This window comes from Notamacropus eugenii, chromosome 7 (genome assembly GCF_028372415.1).
Source record: "Notamacropus eugenii isolate mMacEug1 chromosome 7, mMacEug1.pri_v2, whole genome shotgun sequence".
NCBI classification, from domain to species: Eukaryota; Metazoa; Chordata; class Mammalia; order Diprotodontia; family Macropodidae; genus Notamacropus; species Notamacropus eugenii.
Window position 1 is genome coordinate 166,552,773 of NC_092878.1, and position 8,751 is coordinate 166,561,523.

The window sequence follows — 8,751 nt, forward strand, 5'->3', positions numbered from 1 at the left end:
ACAGAGGATTTCAAACCTCTGTGTTAAATCGAGGGTTCTTAGCCCAAGGTCCAACTGGATCCCAATTTTAAGGCATATGTGAACTCAGAGAAAAAATTGAGTTTTTTTCACACCAACCTTTAGTTTCCTTCACAATCTTATGTATTTTACTTTATTCATTTAAAAACCTCCTTCTGAGAAGGGTCAGCAGACTGCAGCCCAAAGGATCCAGGGCACAACCAAGGTGAAGGACCCTCATAAGTAAATCCAGGCTGGTACCGCTCGTCATCACGGGTCCTTACCAAATGCTTGTTCACTTGAATGTACTGAGTTTTCGGTTTCTCCTCCCCAAGAGGTATTGAGTGGGCCAAAGCTTCTGCTCTCCACTCCAGACTCACCCAAGAATCCAAAGCCCCAGCCTTAGCAGTTTTTCTGGGGCTAATCATATGCTAGTACAACTTCAACTACTCACTCAGAAGCTGTGTGGCAGCAGAGTCCCAACCCCATGGCAAAGCCGCCCAGCCCAAGGTGGCAGCCTTAGTCAAAGGAGTGGGATTATGAATAGATATCAGATGAAACCTTTGCTGAAACAAGTCCCCTTTTCTCTGCCCTCCATTCAGAATAACAAAACCAGAAGGCAAGCAGGCATGAATTATGGAGAAGGCATTCACAGAATGTGAGCAGGGAATGGGGGGCCTAGCAAGGAGCTCTTTGTCCTCCCCCCTCCTCCAATTTCATTCAGGAAAAGGATGAGTCACTGGGGCACTATGTCCTTTTGCCCTGGTGCCAATAGAGCAGCCCACCTCCCCGGCATGGCTCAAAGCTTTGTTTTTAAAAAAAATTGTTAAAAGTGGGTTTTTTGTTGTTTCTTATTTATTTATTTTTTAGCTGCCAGTCAATCAAAGGTCACTAAATCTCAGAGAGGCCCACAGCCAGGACAACCCACGCATACTTCGCTCAGCTTGTCCAGACAAGATCCAAGCGGACTTCACAACTCTTTCTTGTCAGAAATTCTTGCCCCCAAAGGCCCATTTCCTCTAAGAACGTCACTAGTTGGGGGTGGGGGTAGGGATGGGGGTTCAGTTGGAAGAGCACGGTTACTCCCTCACTGTTCTTGGATCAAAAGCCTGTGGGCTTCTTATTACCTCCCCCAAGCTAAGCAGCTGTGTTTGACTTCTCAGGAAAGTGAACAGGCCAGCCTAGCTCACAATAGTGGCAGGTCCAATGCCCAGGGAAATGGGATCTGCCCAGGATCTTCATGTGGATAGAAACAATCTTGAAATAATCAAAAGTGCCTGAGAGCTTGGAGGTAGGAGCCTGGGGAACAGAAAAGTCGAGGCCATTAAGGCAAAGCTTGGGTGCAACCACATGGTACTCAATAGCCAGAGGACCACTGGTTCAGTGAAGCAGGTTGGTATTAGCAAGCATACCCAGTGCTGGATTTGTGCTTGTCTCCTATCCTGGAGCTAGCAAATGTCTCCCATCCCAGAAGGGCCAGCAAGCTGGCTACAAGGCTGGACTGAACAGACCTCCACTGTCTCAAGGCTAACCAGTGTTCCCAGGCCTGATGGGAACATGTACGGCCAGAACTGGAGCTCCAATTTCCTCAGCCCTAGAACTCACAAGTGTCCCATCTGGAAGGTGCTGGTATTGCCAGGGCAGTTCCTCTCTCAACCTGGAAGGGCAAGGAAAGTGCAGGGCTCATTTAGTGCAGTGAGGCCACCTAAGTTTATCTGTATACTGATCCAGGACCCTAGATGCTGCCCTTTCACTATGGCCCAGAGTAGGCTAGACTTCCAGGAACTCATTCATCATTGGCAGAAGCAGTGGCAGAGCCACGCTCAGAGGGAGCTGCCATGTAGATCTATCTGCCTGTGATCTACAACTCCAGGGTCCAAGCAGCTACAGCCTCACTTTTGCCCTAACTGACCATCACCTCTTCTTCTGCCCCCTCCATTAGGGGACACTTAGTGGGCACATCTCCTTTAGGAAGCCATCAAGGAAATTCAGGCCCCATTGTCATGGGGCCTGGGCTTATTCTGTGTTCTTGTCCCACCTCTGCTGGAGCAGCCTCAGGAGATCATCCCCCAGGCCTTGGTACTCCCCTTGGTAAAGTGAAGGGTCTGAGCATGTGGAGTCATACACTCTTCCCCTCCACAGAGTCTCAGATTGGCAGGTTCTTATTGGGCATTTTCAAATAAATAGATCCTTTCATGTCAAACGAAGAGATTTATCACTATCATGAGGCATGTCCTGTACAGAATCCCCTAAGAAATGATTCCCAGTTCGATGGGAGAGTACACACATGCTCCTCTCCTAGGAAGCACATTGAATTCCTGCCCCATGGCATCTCTAAGCTCTCTTGGAATGATAGTCAAGCCTTGCACAGAGAGGAGACGAGAGTGTGTGTTGAGGAGGGGAATTTGGGGGGAGGGAGACATTAAATGCCAGGCAATGGTCCATCCATCAGAATGGGCCTACTGAGTCGATCCATTGGTTATCCATCCATCCTGGAAAGACATGGAAAAGATATTAGAAGTCAAGCCCAGAATCGGGTAGAGTGCATGGGAAGAGTTGTAAGGAAGATTTAGGAGGGACAAGGAGGGCTCACAAAGTTGTGCGACAATTGCAATATTCCCAAGTTGATGAATGCCAACAACATCTGTCTTCACTATGACCTAGTCTGACTGCAGACCTCACAACAAACAAACAAAACCCCTAAGCTGTGCCCAAAGAGCAATGGAAAGCTGGGAGTTAGCCGGGGGCAGAATGACACCAAGGGTGATTTTCACACAGAACAATGTCATAAGAGGCATGTCCCAGGACCTATAAGATGGGAAGGAGTAGGCTATTCATGGAGCAAGAGTTTAGGGGAAGAGGGGTACAGTCTGAGGGTACATTATTTCCCCTTTGGAGTAAGGAACAGAGGAAGGCACAGGGTGGGTCCTATATCATCAAGAATTCTACGTAATGAGAAGAACTGTGATCAGCACCAGTGGAGGGACTGATACCACAGCACTCATAAATCCATTATTGTGTTGACATTAAGATAGGATTCTTATCTGCTCCCTAGCTTCCCAATGGATTACTCCTGAGAGTGCTGATGCCCAGGGTATCAGAAGTAAGAGGAGAATAGCCCATAAAAAAAGAGTGAGAAGAAAAAAAAAAAACAATGGTGGTGAGACACAAAAGAAGCTTACAACTGGAAGTCAGACCATGGTTCTTATCTTGGCTCTGAGAGGTTTGGGGCAATGCTTTTCCTATCTCTGGGCCTCAGTCTCCTCTTCTATAAAATTAAGGGAGTTGAACATTTGGGTAGTTCTATACTCCTCTCCCTCTTCCCCTAGGAATGATATATTTTGACTGGGCATTTAGAAGTCACTTTTCAATCACTAGATCACGGTGCTGTGTGCTTTGGGGAATCGCATCCCAGAGCTAGAGTTGTAAGGGACCTCAGGGTCATCTAGTCCAGCCCTACCCCCTACTTTTCAGGGAAATAAACTGAGGCCCAAGGGGACTAAGTGACTGAAGATCATAGGATTACAAATCTAGAGGAAGAGTTCCTCACCTGGGTTCCACGGATTCTCAAGACGTCCATGGATACATTTCGAGTGGTGTCTGTGAAGGTGGATGGGGGGAAAACATTTTTTTCACTAAATGTTAGAATTTCCATCAATTGCTGAAAAACATGCTCCTGAAAGTTTCACCAGACTGATTGCCCAAGGGGTTCAGGATCCGCAAAAGCCCAAGAACCTCCCATCTAGAACCAAAAGGTTCCTCTGAGGCCATCTAGAATAAGTCAGTCCATTCGGCATTTCACAGAGAAGGAAACAGATTCCAGGATGGTCAATTGATTTGCTCCAGGTCACATGGATATTTTCAGGAATAATAGTAATAAGCCTTTTCAATAGACTTTAAAGCTCACCGAATATATATATTAGCTCCTCTGACACTCATGACACCCTTATGAAGGAGGTACAATTATTAACCCTACAGATGAGGAAAGTCAGGAAAGTAAAGCTGAAAAAGATTTTTAAAAGTTGTAGCTAGTTGAGAAGATTCGGTGCTCAGGGGATGGCCAGTAGCCATGGCCATAGTGGAGATGCCCAGGAGTCAGAGGGTGCCAGTGATGTGGACTCTGGGCACCCCTGACTGGTGGCTCCACCACCAGCACTTCCTGGAGTGAGGAAGACCTCACCAGCTTACTAGCTAAGTGACTCTGGTCCAGTCATCTCACATCTCTGGGCTTTAATTTCCTCCTCTGGGGAATGACCTGTAAGGTCCCCTTGAGTTCTAAATCCATGATCCTACTTTCTAAATTTGGATTTAGAAATCCAAAGTTAGGGCAAATCCAATGTGGTAACCCCACCTTGCCCAACACTGGGCTTCACATCGAGGAGCCATGCAACATGCTTGATGAAGGACCACATGAACAAATCCAACATACCACAGCACACACATGTAAGGGCTCTTTGGGGTCAGTGCCATAGTCAGAGGGCTCGGACCAGTCATGCTGAAAATCCCGAAGGCTAAAAATTCTCCTGGCCAAGAATGATTACTTTCAAGCCCCTTCTCCAAAGGCCTAGCTGACAAGGCAGGAGTTTGGGGTCAGGAGCCCAGGAAGCCAGAAAGGGCACCCTGCTGAGGTCACTGGGGCTATCACTTCATTTTGTAGAGGAGCAATTCAGGCCAAAAGAAGGCCCAAGTCAAGAGGAGAGAATGAGAGTGACCGAGTCCCCCTTCAAAGTCAAGTCTCAGATCCAAGTCAACCTTCTTTCCCCTGAACCAACAGGGCATGCTCATGGAAAATGCAGTCTTCCATGCACAGTCTTCAGGGAGCATATATCCATGAATATTTGTGCATATCTGCATGCTTTCGAGGAGTTGCCCAGTAGAAAGGATCCCTAGGGATCCCCTTATTACAGAGGAGGAAACTGAGAGGAGCAGGGGCTACTCCATGGGCATGGAGCAGAGCAGCTTGGCCATGGTACTGGGACCCAACCCCACAACTCCTCCATCATAGTGGACTCTTCTTTCCGCTACAAGTCTTTCTCATGAATGGGATCCTCCCAGGGCGTTTTCCTCAATCCCACTCAAGGAGGGAGAAGCCCTGGCAGAGAAAAGGTGCCTACCTGCCCGCCCGCCTGCCTGCAGCGATCTGAGGCCAAGGTGTGGCCGCATGCCTGCTCCTGGATGACTCATGCCCACCTTCTGACTGAACCCATTCCAGGAAAGGCTTGAGGCACTGCTTCCTCTGCTGAACCACCCTTTCCCTTTGCTGCCCTGCCACATCTGCACCCAGAGGTGAGACAAGGAGGGGCAGGAGCACCCAGCTGCCTCTCTGGCCTTTCTTTTTAGAGGAAGCATGTTCTTCTGGAGGAAACCAGTCCAGAGTTGAGAGTAGGAAGTCACCAATTCAACTTCCTTTGAAAGTAGATGCCCCCAGATCTCCTGCTAGGCATTTAGCCCAAGGAGGTCAGTGCCAGAAAGAAAGGCCCATATCCTCCAAAATGAAGTACTTTGTGTGCTAACAAAGACCTGAAAGCAAAGAGAGTGCCCCTTGTCTGGGAACTGGCTCAAGAAATGTGGAATTTGGGGATCATGGAATATTACACCACTGTAAGATCAATGACTATGGATAATACAGCAAAGCGAAGAAGATTAATGTGGATCAACTCTGAGTAAAGTTAGCAAACCCTGGAAAACAATATTCATAATGATTATAACATTGTAAATGGAAAGTTTCGGGGGGGGAAGAGGTTTAATCCAAAAAATTGAGTCAGCCTGGAAAAATGGATAGAATTCTAGAGTCAGAATCAGGAAGGCATGGGTTCAAATCATGCCCCAGTTTCTTCATCTGTGAATTCAAGGGTTCCTTCCAGCCCCAAATCTACTCTCCTACGATCTTGGAAAATGGAACAGGGTGGGATTCTCATGACCAAGCTTGGCCAAAAGAAGAGAGATGGACGTGCTGCACCTCCTTCTTTGTGTTATCTCGCTCATTAGGATGTGCCAAGGCTGTCTATCTGTATTCCCAGTGCTTAGATCCATGCAGTGGACATAGACTTCTTAATAAATGCATATTTATTCATTATCTAAAGGGGGGGGCCTATGGGTGTGGAACACTGAATAGAGCATTGAATTTGGCTATGTGTTGGTTGGGTTTGAGGTTCCCCCTCTTTCCTGTTCTTTGTTAGAAGATATGACTCTCTAAGTGGTTTTGGGGAGGGACATATTGGGAGATAGGGCTAATATAAAAAGAAAATAAATCAATAAATACTTCTGGGGGGAAAGTAGGTACTTCTGAGTCTGCCTGGAAAACTCTGTTCCTATATGCTCAAATTGTTCCATCTCCCATCTATCCTTCATGGCTCTTCTCCAATGCCACCACCTCCATGAAGTCCTTTCTGATTCATCCCATCTGGATCTGATCTCTTCCTTTCCTGGACCCTTCCAAAACTTTGTTTCTGTCACTTGAAGCCCTTATGACAATCTGCCTCAAACTTTTACAAATAGGAAAAGAAGCATTTTAATAAGTGGACCTGGGGAATGGGTGCATTCCAGATATGGTGGCAGACTGCACAAATGTACTGAGGTGGGAGATGAGAGAAGGAACAGCTGGAAGCCCAGTTTTTCTGGAATGTAACATGAGGAAAGGAGAGAAATTTACAAAATTTAGAAAGAAAAGATCCAAGCAAATCATAGAGATCATTCCGATCCAAACGAGGGAATTTATATTTCATCCTGCAATCACTGGGGAGTCATTAGGAAAAGAACAGAAAGCAACAAAATCACCATTATGGCCCGTACTAGGTGCCTTGAAGCAATACTCAAGCTTTGTGATGTGAGACAGAATAGATCCTGTCTGCATAGATCTTATGGGGGGGGGGGGATAGGGAATGGGAGCAAATATTGTATGTACACAGAATATTGGATACAAAGAAATTGGGTGGAGGGGACCAGCAAATGGAGGGGAGGGTGGCAATCCCTATAGTCTTCTAGGAGATAGCACATGAGCTCAGCCTTAGAGAAAGCCAGGGATTCTGTGGGGAGAAGGGAGTGCATTCCAGGTATGAGGATCAGCCTGTGCAAAGGCATGGAGATGGGGCATGAAAAGCTATGAATAGGGCACAGTAAGTAGACCAGTCTGGCTGTAAGGCAGAGTTCATGAAACAGAATATATTGTGCAATAAGCCTGAAGCTAGATCATTCAGGACTTTTAAAACCAAACAGAGAACTTGGTATTTGATCCTAGAGGCAAGAGAGGGTAACTGGAGTTTATTAAGTAAGGAAGTGACATGATCTGACCTGTGCTTTGAGAATATCCATTTGGCATCAGTATGAATAATAGACTGGTAAGGGGGGAAGACTGGATGCAAGGATACCAATTAGGAGTCTATCACAACATCTGGGTAAGGGGTGATGAGGGTTTGAACCCACGTGGGGCTCTGTGGATGAGAAGGGGGTAGATTTGAATTATATTGTGGGAGCTGAATCAATAAAACCTGGCAATGCATTCAAAATGAGGGAAGAGCTGAGTGTGTGAAAAACAGAGAGGTGAGAAAGAGGGAAGGATTTGGGAAGAAAGATAATGCGTTCTTTTTCTAACCTAAGGGTCCTCTAATGGGATGTCTCTAAGAGGTGGTTGGTGATGTAGAGAGTTCAGGAGAAATGCTCAGCATGAATATAGACATTTGGGAATCATCCGAATCGGCATTGTAGTTGAAGTCACAGAAGCTGATGAAATCATGAAAAGCAGGTAGAAAGATACGAGGGCCCAGGAAAGGGCCAGTGGGTACATCCATGCACAGGGGATTGGATATGAATTGTCATTCAGCAGAGAAGACTCAAGACCTGACAAACAGCCAGGAGAGCCAGCAGTGAGCAGTGTAGGAGCAAGTGGCCAGGAGAAGGGTCAGTAACACCAGATGATGCAGGGAACCTAAGAAGCATGAATACTGAGAAAAAGCCATTGGACAGTGACAAGGTCCCAGGCACTCTTGGAGACAAAGTCATGTCAGTTGAGTAGAGTGAATGTCAAGCTACATGAGGTTAAGAAGTGGAGAGGAGGGGAGAAAACTAAGCCAATGAGCAGAGACAGCCACGACAGGGGAGCACCCAGGGCTTCTCATGGCTTTCTTGTGTTCATGCAACCAGTAACTGACAAAAGCCTAAACCTCTGGTCCCTTGGGTCTTCAGCATCTCAAACATGATTTCAATGCCTTTTAAGGAAAAACTGGCATTAAGTCACATGGGGCAAATAATTAGGCTACTGTTCCCATTGATGTATGTCCAGGCCCTGAGGGACATTTTATCAACGTGACCCTTCTTTATTCCTCTCCTCTCCCCCCGCCATTGTTAGTAGGTTCTCCCTTTTGAAGACACTTTGTGTAGTGTGAGAAATGATTATTTTCCTCTTGCATTTAAGAAGTAAATGTTGTATTAGGATCAAAGTCTTTGCCCTTTTCTACTTCCTGATCCAGAAATAAACCAGAAATAATACCCAATCAGGATGGCTGAGATTTAATCAAAGACAATAAAAGAAATTCTAAGTTTAGGTGAAGGAGTGCATCCCTGATCATTGTGTTTACTCAGACAGATCTGGGAAAAGGTTGATTCTCCCTTTTGTCACACAGGTGACATGGAAATTGATAAGTCTCTGACCAAGATTTGGGTGATCCAAGTCATGTACTTATCATAATATAGCCCGCCCTCTCATTGTAATATTCCTTTTCTCATTAAGTGTTAAACAATCAGAGCTGATTGCCACCC